The sequence below is a fragment of the Arachis stenosperma genome, chromosome 7 (assembly GCF_014773155.1).
Source record: "Arachis stenosperma cultivar V10309 chromosome 7, arast.V10309.gnm1.PFL2, whole genome shotgun sequence".
NCBI lineage: Eukaryota > Viridiplantae > Streptophyta > Magnoliopsida > Fabales > Fabaceae > Arachis > Arachis stenosperma.
The window spans coordinates 46,761,415-46,774,345 of NC_080383.1; the positions used below are offsets into that span (position 1 = coordinate 46,761,415).

The 12,931-nt window shown below is 38.9% G+C and overlaps 1 non-coding gene across 1 annotated transcript; it reads left to right on the top strand.

Annotated features, from left to right (window-relative positions):
• Positions 1 to 11,760: 11,760 nt before the first annotated feature.
• Positions 11,761 to 11,868, top strand: LOC130942582 (small nucleolar RNA R71). The gene has a single exon (XR_009071149.1). It is a non-coding gene; the product is annotated as a small nucleolar RNA R71 (small nucleolar RNA).
• The last annotated feature ends 1,063 nt before the right edge of the window (positions 11,869 to 12,931 follow it).

Below are 12,931 nucleotides of genomic sequence, written 5' to 3' on the forward strand. Positions count from 1 at the left end.
TTTGGAACGCCGGTTTGGGCCATCAAATCTCGGGTAAAGTATGGACTATTATCCATTGCTAGAAAGCCCAGGATGTCTACTTTCCAACGCAGTTGAGAGAGCGCCAATTGGGCTTCTCTAGCTCTAGAAAATTCACTTCGAGTGCAGGGAGGTCAGAATCCAACAGCATCTGCAGTCCTTTTCAGCCTCTGAATCAAATTTTTGCTCAGGTCCCTCAATTTCAGCCAGAAAATACCTGAAATCACAGAAAAATACACAAACTCATAGTAAAGTCCAGAAAAGTGAATTTTAACTAGAAACTAATAAAAATATAATAAAAACTAACTAAAACATACTAAAACATTACTAAAAACAATGCCAAAAAGCGTATAAATTATCCGCTCGTCACAACACCAAACTTAAATTGTTGTTTGTCCCCAAGCAACTGAAAATCAAATAGGATAAAAAGAAGAGAATATGCTATGAATTCCAAAAATATCTATGAAGATCAGTATTAATTAGATGAGCGGGGCTTTTAGCTTTTTGCCTCTGAACAGTTTTGACATCTCACTTTATCCTTTGAAATTCAGAATGATTGGCTTCTATAGGAACTCAGAATCCAGATAGTGTTATTGATTCTCCTAGTTAAGTATGATGATTCTTGAACACAGCTACTTTATGAGTCTTGGTCGTGGCCCAAAGCACTCTGTCTTCCAGTATTACCACTGGATACATACATGCCACAGACACATAACTGGGTGAACCTTTTCAGATTATGACTCAGCTTTGCTAGAGTCCCCAATTAGAGGTGTCCAGGGTTCTTGAGCACACTCTTTTTGCCTTGGATCACGACTTTATTTATTTATTTTTTCTTTTTTTCCCTTTTTTTGTATTCACTGCTTTTTCTTGCTTCAGGAATCATTTTTATGATTTTTCAGATCCTCAGTAACATGTCTCCTTTTTCATCATTCTTTCAAGAGCCAACATTCATGAACAACAAATTCAAAAGACATATGCACTGTTCAAGCATACATTCAGAAGTCAAAGTATTGCCACCACATCAAAATAATTAATCTGTTATAAAATTCAAAATTCATGCAATTCTTCTCTTTTTCAATTAAGAACATTTTTCATTTAAGAAAGGTGATGGATTCATAGGACATTCATAACTTTAAGGTATAGACACTAAGACACTAATGATCATAAGACACAAACATAGATAAACATAAGCATGATTTTTCGAAAAACAGAAAAATAAAGAACAAGGAGATTAAAGAACGGGTCCACCTTAGTTATGGCGGCTTGTTCTTCCTCTTGAAGATCTTATGGAGTGCTTGAGCTCCTCGATGTCTCTTCCTTGCCTTTTTTGCTCCTCTCTCATGATTCTTTGATCTTCTCTAATGTCATGGAGGAGGATGGAATGTTCTTGGTGCTCCACCCTTAGTTGTCCCATGTTGGAACTCAATTCTCCTAGGGAGGTGTTGATTTGATCCCAATAGTTTTGTGGAGGAAAGTGCATCCCTTGAGGCATCTCAGGGATTTCATGATGAGTGGGATCTCTTGTTTGCTCCATCCTTTTCTTAGTGATGGGCTTGTCCTCATCAATGAGGATGTCTCCCTCTATGTTAACTCCAACTGAATAACAGAGGTGACAAATGAGATGAGGGAAGGCTAACCTTTCCAAGGTAGAGGACTTGTCCGCCACCTTATAAAGTTCTTGGGATATAACCTCATGAACTTCTACTTCCTCTCCAATCATGATGCTATGAATCATGATATCCCGATCTATAGTAACTTTGGACCGGTTGCTAGTGGGAATGATTGAGCGTTGGATAAACTCCAACCATCCCCTAGCCACGGGCTTGAGGTCATGCCTTCTTAGTTGAACCGGCTTTCCTCTTGAATCTCTCTTCCATTGAGCACCCTCTTCACAAATGTCTATGAGGACTTGGTCCAACCTTTGATCAAAGTTGACCCTTCTAGTGTAAGGGTGTTCATCTCCTTGCATCATGGGCAAGTTGAATGCCAACCTTACATTTTTCGGACTAAAATCTAAGCATTTCCCCCGAACCATTGTAAGCCAATTCTTTGGATCCGGGTTCACACTTTAATCATGGTTCTTGGTGATCCATGCATTGGCATAGAACTCTTGAACCATTAAGATTCTGACTTGTTGAATGGGGTTGGTAAGAACTTCCCAACCTCTTCTTTGAATCTCATGTCGGATCTCTGGATATTCACTCTTTTTGAGTTTGAAAGGGACCTCGGGGATCACCTTCTTCATTGCCACAACTTCATAGAAGTGGTCTTGATGCACCCTTGAGATGAATCTCTCCATCTTCCATAACTCGGAGGTGGAAGCTTTTGCCTTCCCTTTTCTCTTTCTAGAGGTTTCTCTGGCCTTAGGTGCCATAATGGTTATGGAAAAACAAAAATCAATGCTTTTACCACACCAAACTTAGAAGGTTTGCTCGTCCTCGAGCAAAAGAAGAAAGAAGAGAGTAGAAGAAGAAGAAATAGAGGAGATGGAGGTGGCTTTGATTTTCGGCCAAGGGGGAGAAGTAGTGTGTAGGTTGTGTGAAAATGAAGGAGTGAGGATGGGTTTATATAGGAGTGGAGAGGCGGTGTATGGTTCGGCCATTGTGGGTGGGTTTGGGAGGGAAAGTAGTTTGAATTTGAATTGTAGGGTAGGTGGGGTTTTATGAAGGATGGATGTGAGTGGTGAAGAGAATGGTGGGATTTGATAGGTGAGAGATTTTTGGGGAAGAGGTGTTGAGGTGATTGGTGAATGGAGAAAAAGAAGAGAGAGAGTGGTGGGGTAGGTGGGGATCCTGTGGGGTCCACAGATCCTGAGGTGTCAAGGATAATTCATCCCTGCACCAAGTGGCGAGCAAAAATGCTCCTTCTGCCAATCCTGGCGTTAAACGCCGGGCTGGTGCCCATTTCTGGCGTTTAACGCCAGCTTCTTGCCCATTCCTGGCGTTAAACGCCAGTCTGGTACACCTTTCTGGCGTTAAACGCCCAGAATGGTGCCAGACTGGGCGTTAAACGCCCGATTGCTGCCCTTACTGGCGTTTAAACGCCAGCAAGGTTTTCCTCCAGGGTGTGCTGTTTTTCTTTCTGTTTTTCATTCTGTTTTTGCTTTTTCAATTGATTTTGTGACTTTCCATGATCATCAACCTATAGAAAACATAAAATAACAAAGGAAAATAGATAAATATAACATTGGGTTGCCTCCCAACAAGCGCTTCTTTAATGTCAGTAGCTTGACAGTGGGCTCTCATGGAGCCTCACAGATACTCAGAGCAATGTTGGAACCTCCCAACACCAAACTTAGAGTTTGAATGTGGGGGTTCAACACCAAACTTAGAAATTGGTTGTGGCCTCCCAACACCAAACTTAGAGTTTGACTGTGGGGGCTCTGTTTGACTCTATTTTGAGAGAAGCTCTTCATGCTTCCTCTCCATGGTTATAGAGGGATATCCTTGAGCCTTAAATACAAAGAATTCTTCATTCACTTGAATGATCAATTCTCCTCTGTCAACATCAATCACAGCCTTTGCTGTGGCTAGGAAGGGTCTGCCAAGGATGATGGATTCATCCATGCACTTCCCAGTCTCTAAGACTATGAAATCAGTAGGGATGTAATGGTCTTCAACCTTTACCAGAACATCCTCTACAAGTCCATAAGCTTGTTTTCTTGAATTGTCTGCCATCTCTAGTGAGATTCTTGCAGTTTGTACCTCAAAGATCCCTAGCTTCTCCATTATAGAGAGAAGCATGAGGTTTATGCTTGACCCTAGGTCACATAGAGCTTTCTCAAAGGTCATGGTGCCTATAGTACAAGGTATTGAGAACTTCCCAGGATCCTGTCTCTTTTGAGGTAATCTCTGCCTAGTCAAGTCATCCCGTTCTTTGGTGAGCAAAGGGGGTTCATCTTCCCAAGTCTCATTACCAAATAACTTGTCATTTAGCTTCATGATTGCTCCAAGGTACTTAGCAACTTGCTCTTCAGTGACATCTTCATCCTCTTCAGAGGAAGAATACTCATCAGAGCTCATGAATGGCAGAAGTAATTCCATTGGAATCTCTATGGTCTCAGTGTGAGTCTCAGATTCCCATGGTTCTTCATTAGGGAACTCATTGGAGGCCAGTGGACGTCCATTGAGGTCTTCCTCATTGGCGATCACTGCCTCTTCCTCCTCTCCAAGTTCGGCCATGTGGGTCATCTTAATGGCCTTGCATTCTCCTTTTGGATTCTCTTCTGTATTGCTAGGAAGAGTACTAGGAGGGAGTTCAGTAATTTTCTTGCTCAGCTGTCCCACTTGTGCCTCTAAATTCCTAATGGAGGACCTTGTTTCAGTCATGAAACTTTGAGTGGTTTTGATTAGATCAGAGACCATGGTTGCTAAGTCAGAGTGGCTCTGCTTAGAATTCTCTGTCTGTTGCTGAGAAGATGATGGAAAAGGCTTGCCATTGCTAAACCTGTTTCTTCCACCATTATTGTTGTTGAAACCTTGTTGAAGTCTCTGTTGATCCTTCCATGAGAGATTTGGATGATTTCTCCATAAAGGATTATAGGTGTTTTCATAGGGTTCTCCCATGTAATTCACCTCTTCCATTGAAGGGTTCTCAGGATCATAAGCTTTTTCTTCAGATGAAGCGTCCTTAGTACTGCCTGGTGCAGCTTGCATTCCAGACAGACTTTGAGAAATCATATTGACTTGCTGAGTCAATATTTTGTTCTGAGCCAGTATGGCATTCAGAGTATCAATTTCAAGAACTCCTTTCTTCTAATTCGTCCCATTGTTCACAGGATTCCTTTCAGAAGTGTACATGAATTGGTTATTTGCAACCATTTCAATGAGTTCTTGAGCTTCTGCAGGTGTCTTCTTCAGATGAAGAGATCCTCTAGCAGAGCTATCCAATGACATCTTGGACAGTTCAGACAGATCATCATAGAAGATACCTATGATGCTTGAGTGGGAATGAACTAATGTGAGATAATCCCTTTTGCTCTTCAATCCTTGGTTTAAATAGCATCTTTGGCGCCAAAGTTGGTTGGGATTGGGCCCCACATCCTTCAGAAGTCGCTGGCCATGTTTTCATTAAAAAATCATAAACCAGCACCGACGCGTACGCGCAAAGCACGCGTACGCGTCCATGGGGTGATTCGCAGGTGCGCGCGCGCGTCCATGGGCGAGTTCAACTTCTTTGACTTTTCATGATTTCTCCACTTTGCATGCTTTCCTCTTCACTCCTTTGATCCATTCCTAGCCTTTTCAATCTGAATTCACTAACAAACATATCAAGGCATCTAGTGGAATCAAAGGGAGATTAAAACCATCAAATTAAGGGTCTAAAAGCATGTTTTCACATCTAAGCACAAATAAGAAGATAATCACAAAACTATGCTAATTCATTGAATAAATGTGGGTAAAAGGTGATAAAATCTCCAAAAATCAATACAAGATAAACCGTCAAAACGGGGTTTATCAACCTCCCCACACTTAAACCAAGCATGTCCTCATGCTTAAACCAAGAATGAAGTAAGGGTATGGTATTTATTCAATGGAAACTAACTAAATGCAATCTACTTATATGCAACTATCTAAATGAATGCAATTGCTTGGTCAAAATAAATCAATTCCCAAGAGCATATATGCACAAGGGCTAAGGGACTAGCAAGTCTAATCCACAATTGAATTGAGCTATTAAATATTTTTACAAACTTGCTTGAAAAGTGATGATCGTAGGTGGAAACATGTAATTGAGCATCAAACCCTCACCGAATGTGTTTGCACTCTATTCGCTCAAGTGTTTAGGGTTGATTCACTCAATTCTCCCTTAATCATGCTTTCTAAGATTTGTTTTTCATCTAACAATCAACAAATATTCAATGCATGCATACATATATCATGAGGTCTTTTCTTTGGTTGTAATGGGGCTAGGGTCAAGGTAGGATGCATATTTGGTCAAGTGGACTTGAAATTTGAATCTTTGATAAGCTTAAACTTCCCACCTAACCTATGACATCTTATACAATTTCAAAGCTAGCCTAACTACCCATTCTTCACTTTTTCACATACTCATGTATCCCTTTTCATTTCACAACACTTATGTATTGATCTTATTGGACTTTACTTTGGGGCATTTTGTCCCCTTTTTAATTTTTTCTTTTTTTTTTCTTTTCTTTTTCTCTTTTGTTTTTTTCTCATTTTTTTTCTTTCTATATACAAGAACCTCAATGCATAAGGTTTTACACTTGAGCAATACATGAGTATGTACCCAATTCCCAATATTTTTAATAGCAATACAAAATACACCCTTTTATTCACCCAATGTCCCAAGGTTCCCACACTTGAATGATACTCACATACACTAGCCTAAGCTAATCAAAGATCCAAATAAGGACTTTTATTGTTTTCCGCTTTAAGGCTTGTAATGTGCTAAATTAAGAACAAAATGGGTTAATCGTAGGCTCAAATTGGCTAACAATGGATGATAAGGGGTAAGGCTTTTTGGGTAAGTAAGATAAATGAAATGATGGCCTCAATCATATAAATGCATGAATACACAAAATAATGGACATAAAGAATCAAACAAAGCAAGAATTACAATCATAGAAAGAGAATAATGCACACAAGAAGGAAAAATAAGTGGTTATAAGATGTAACCACACCATTAGGCTCAAATCTCACAAGCTTGTGTTCTTAGCTCAAAACATGATCCACAATATATATAATTCAAGCAAGTTCTATGAAAAGTTTTCACTCAAATCAATTGGTGCCCTATAGATAGAAATCTTGAAAAATTTCATTATTTTGACTAAGCTTATTGTGTATATGTGCAAAACTAAGAAAATGTAAGTAAAAATCCTAAAATTTAAAATGAAATGCAAAAATGTCGGATTAGAAATTTGTCACCCAAAATCGCCGATCGGTCGGATGACCTCCCCACACTTAAAAGTTTGCACCGTCTTCGGTGCATTCAAAGATGAGTAAGGGGGTACGGCGAATCTCCAGATTGCTGCGTGTTCTTTCTTTCGCTTTTATTTTTGCTTGCGGTGCATCATTCATGAAAAATAAAAATATAACACCATAAGATGAGAAGATATAAAAGCAAGGAAACATACATTGTTGGAATGAGGTAAATCACTAGAATTGAGTGAGTGAATTAGTGTGACATTAGTGACAAATAACTGTGTGAATTCTAAATTGCGCGGTTTAGAACACACATTAGCATAAAAGGGCGATGTCACAAAAGAAGCATGCACTTCACTTATCCTAGTGTGCTTGAGATGCTTTAGGTAGGCTTGTGAGGTAAAACAAGCATTAAAGAAGCATGGAAGCATTCAAGTCAAACACATATGGATGCATATGATCATAAACACAATGCACTAAGGTAAATGCTCAACATCCATCAAGAAATTGCCCACTCAAAGAGAGAGTTCAAATCACATGATGGCTAGCTACAACATGCAATTCAAAAGCGTCACAAGCTCGAAGACAATTCTCATCACTTGGTATTTTTCAAAAGGTAAGCATGAAAAACTCAAAACCAAGTAGCAAAATATAACCTCAATCATAGAATCCAACAAAGATTATAAACATAGTGATGTTAAGAAAACATCCCTTTTTAATACTCAACAGCAATTAATGGTAAACAAGAATAGCAATCCAACACTTACAATGAGAAAGAGAAAATGAAATGAAAACTAACTAAAACCAACTAAGCAACTAACTAACTAACTAATTAACCAACAAACTAACTAATAACTAACTAAAATAAATGGTTATCAATCGTGTTTGGAAGTGTTGGATGGGGGTAGGAAAAGGAAAGAAATAGAAATAAGAAAGGAAAGGGAATGCTTGAAATAAGGGAATCCGCGCGTATGCATGTATGGCGCGCGCGCGGATGGTGGTGCGATGGATACGACGCGTACGCGTACATGATGCGTCAGCGTCGATGGCTTATTCTGAGAGTGGCGCATAAGCGGCAGGTGCGCGTACGCGCAAATAGGTTTGTGCCAAAGGCACAACATTGGCGCGGCGTAGGCACAACTCTCTGGAAAAATACATGGAGGGTGGAACTTCTCAATCCATGCGTACGCACGCATGGCGCGCTCACGTGGATGGTCCAAAACGCTTGATGCACGCGTACGCACGTAGTTCGCGTACGCGTGGATGGTGCTCTATTTTTCAAAAATTTTTTTTATGTTGTTGCACCAATCCAAGCATTCAAATCCTCCAAACAGCTACCAAAACACCATAAAACCTTATTTAACATACTAAACTACCAATTAAACTCATTAAAACAATCAAAACAAGAATTTAAACTAATTCTACCAATATGTACAAAAAGATAAAATGAAAAGAAGTTACCATGGTGGGGTGTCTCCCACCTAGCACTTTTGTTTATTGTCCTTAAGTTGGACTTATGGGGAGCTCCTCTCAAGGTGGCTTGTGCTTGTATTCATCTTGGAACTTCCACCAATACTTGGACTTCCAATAAGCTCCATTATTCAAGATTAATATCTCCAAGCTTTGATGGAGTTCTTCACAAACCATGGGCTCCCAATGTTGATCCTCATGTGTTCCCGGATCCCATATTTTGTCTTCACACCCATCTCCAAGTTAATTATCATTAATCCATGTGGGTGGTGAGCAAGGTGAATTCTCAACAAAGTGACCAAACATCCTTCTAGACCCATGTCTCTAGTTATACACCAACCTTTGCTATCAAGCTTTGGACATGTGACCATAATAAACCTAGAATGATGCTTCTAACCACTAACCATCTCCTTTTTACTCTTAAAGCCACTAATTTTTCTAAGTTGACCATCCGTCTCAAGCAAACCATATTCAAGGGGAATAACAAAGCTTAAGTATAAGGAATTTACCCACTTGAATGAGAGAATGGATGGTGGTGGCTTGGGGAGAGGTATCTCCAATGTGCTTGCAAGCTCTACTCCCTTGTTTGCTTCTTTGTCAATCTCCACCTCTTCATAGACTTCTTTATTCTCAATCCTTTGTTCATCATTTTCATCACACTCTTCTCCATCACTCAAATCATAAATGGGAGGACGAGAGAAATCTACCTCCATATGACTTTCAAATTCATTAGGAGAAGGTTCTTCAAATTCAAAAGATTCTTCACCAAGAAGATTGGATGCATGATCTTCATCACCAAGGGAACTCAATTCTTGCTTTATTCTCTCAAAGTCTTCATATAGAATATGCCTCGGAGGCTGTGCACATTCCTCCTCAACATCAAATTTACTCTTCTTGGAGGGATTTTCTTTGATTTTAGCTTCCCATGGAGGTTCCGCATCTCCTAAGTCTTCAACCACTTCTTCCTTTTCTTCAATGGTCATAGGTTCCTCCAATTGTTCTAACACAAAGTAGCATTCCTCCTTTTCCACCGGAGTTTCCAATCTCTCCTTCATGCTATGTTCTTCTTTTGATTCTCCACATGTGACCATGGGAGTGCTTTGAGTGCTCAAGCATCGGGAGGCTAAAATGCTTACTACCTTGGTCAAGGTAGCCATAAATTCTAGTGTCTTCCTTTGTATTTCTCCTTGCCCTTGAAGTATAAGGCTAAGGATTTCATCCATTGAGGATTGGGGTGGATAAGAGGATTCATTGTCTTGGAGAAAGGGTTCATTATAGGAAGGTGGTTCTTCTTGGTAAGGTGGTGGTGTGTATTGAGATGGTTCTTGGGAGTAGTAATCTTGGAATTATGGTTCCATGTATGGCTCATATGGTTCAAAAAGAGGTTGATATGGTGGGTAAGGATTAGAGTCATATGGAGGTATTTGGTGAAAAGAGGCTTGTGAGTATAGTTGATGATCATGTTGAGGATATGATTCATAGGCATATGGTGGTGGTTCTTGAAAGTCACAAGGAGATTCACCATAGCCATTAGATTGGTATGCATCATAGAATGGCTCTTCTTCATAGTGCATTGGTGGAGGTTGTTGCCATGAGGATTGATCATATGCATATGGCTCCTCCCACCTTTGGTTATCCCATTCTTGATACACATTCTCATCAAAGTTCCCATTACCTACAACATAGTTGTAACTACACTCATAGCCAAAGTGAGAATTCATGGTGAAAAGAGAAAACAAAAGTCAAAAGCTAATAGAAAATAAGAGAAACAAAATTCTACAAATAGCAAACAAAGCAAAAAAAATAAGATATTCACACTATTCACATATGTACAATAACCAATAACATAACACCATTGCAATTCCCCGGCAACGGCGCCATTTTTGATGATTGGATTTTTGACGGTTTAGAATTTCACAAATGAAAGCTCGTTGTAAAGTATAGTTTCTAAACCAAATAATAATCCTTTCATACAAAAAGTTGTTTGTCACTAGTACAAACCCCTAAAATTTATAAACCAAAGTATTGAACCTCGGGTCGTTCTCCCTAGGAATTACAATAAAGTGTCTTGTTATTGGTTGTGAGTTATTGTGGGGTTTTTGATAAGAAGCATGAAAGATAAATGGCAAGAAAGTAAACTAATGCCTAAAAAAAAGGCTCTTGGTAAGGTGTGAGAACTAGAAGTCCTATCCTAGTTATCCTTCTCAATTGTTATGAGAATTATTCATTGCTACCACTTAGTTAACCCTTACTAAATAAAGAAAAGTCAAGTGGATGAATTGACTTGAGCCACAAGTCCTAGCCTCCCAAGGAAAGACTAGCTTTAGTGCACTCCAAACCAATTAGCAATCTCTCCAATTACCAATCAACAAAGGAATTAGATAACTCAAGTGTCACTAATTACTCTACCTAGGCCAAGAGGAACAAAATCTATACTATATCTAGAAGAGGCATTTCAACAAACACATAAAGTGCAATAGAAGTAAACATTATTAAATGCAAGAATTAAAGGAATCTACAACTACAAAAACAAGAGATCAACAATAGAAAAGCAAAGAAGACACATTTATTATGAATTACCTCTTATTGAATTGGAAGAATGTAGAAGGAACAATACTAGATCTACAACAAAATATAAGAACAACATAAAGGAAATTACAACAAGAGAATAGAAGAAGATGAATGTAGCACAAAGAATTGAGAGATAGAAGTGGAAGAAAGCAAAGATTAAAACCTAGATCTAAGAACTAAACCTAATCCTAATCCTAATCCTAATCCTAATCCTAGAGAGAAGAGAGAGCTTCTCTCTCTAGAAACTACTTCTAAACTAATCCTAATGAGTGGGAATGAACTAATGTGAGATAATCCCATTTGCTCTTCAATCCTTGGCTTTAAATAGCCTCTTTGGCGCCAAAGTTGGTTGGGATTAGGCCCCACAGCCTTCAGAAGTCGCTGGGCACGTTTTCATTAAAAAATCATAAACCAGCACCGACCCGTACGCGCAAAGCACGCGTACACATCCATGGGGTGATTCACAGGTGCGCGCAAGCGCCAGGTGCGGGCTCGCGTCCATGGGCGAGTTCAACTTCTTTGACTTTTAATGATTTCTCCACTTTGCATGCTTTCCTCTTCACTCCTTTGATCCATTCCTAGCCTTTTCAATCTGAATTCACTAACAAACATATCAAGGCATCTAGTGGAATCAAAGGGAGATTAAAACCATCAAATTAAGGGTCTAAAAGCATATTTTCACATCTAAGCACAAATAAGGAGACAATCACAAAACTATGCTAATTCATTGAATAAATGTGGGTAAAACGTGATAAAATCTCCAAAAATCAATACAAGATAAACCGTCAAAACGGGGTTTATCAATGCTCCATTCAGAAAGCATGTCAGAAGGACAATTTCTGATCAATTATTTGTATCTTTCCTAAGCTTCATAGAGGGATTCACCTTCTTTCTGTCTGAAGGTTTGGACTTCCACTCTAAGCTTACTCATTTTTTGAGGTGGAAAGAACTTTGCCAAGAAGGCATTGACTAGCTTTTCCCAAGAGTTCAGGCTTTCTTTGGGTTGTGAGTCCAACCATATCCTAGCTTTGTCTCTTACAGCAAAAGGGAATAGCATAAGTCTGTAGACCTCAGGGTCAACCCCATTGGTCTTGACAGTGTCACAGATTTGCAAGAATTCAGCTAAAAACTGATGAGGATCTTCCAATGGAAGTCCATGGAACTTGCAATTCTGTTGCATTTGAGAAACTAATTGAGGCTTAAGCTCAAAGTTGTTTGCTCCAATGGCAGGGATAGAGATGCTTCTCCCATAGAAGTCGGGAGTAGGTGCAGTAAAGTCACCAAGCACCTTCCTTGCATTGTTGGCATTATTGTTGTGTTCGGCTGCCATGTCTTCTTCTTGTTTGAAGATTTCTGTTAGGTCCTCTACAGAGAGTTGTGCTTTAGCTTCTCTTAGCTTTCGCTTCAAGGTCCTTTCAGGTTCAGGGTCAGCCTCAACAAGAATGCTTTTGTCTTTGCTCCTGCTCATATGAAAGTGAAGAGAACAAGAAAATATGGAATCCTCTATGTCACAGTATAGAGATTCCTTGAGGTGTCAGAGGAAAAGAAAGATAGAAGGAAGAGGTAGAAGAATTCGAACTTATCAAGAGAGATAGAGTTCGAATTGTGCATTGAGGAGGAGTGTTAGTCCATAAATAGAAGGATGTGAAAAGAGGGGAAGAAATTTTCGAAAATTAAAGTGAATTAATTAAAAGAAATTTTGAAAAAAAAGTAATTGATTTTCGAAAACTAAGATTGGAAAAAAAATAAAGTGATTTTTGAAAAAGATTTTTGAAAGTAGAAATCAAAAAGATATGATTGAAAACTATTTTGAAAAAGATGTGATTAAAAGATATGATTGAAAAGTTATGATTGAAAAACAAATTAAAAAGATTTGATTTTGAAAATTAATGACTTGGCTAACAAGAAATTTAAAAGATATGATTCAGACATTAAACCTTTCTCAACAGAAAAGGCAACATAATTGAAATGTTGAATCAAATCATTAA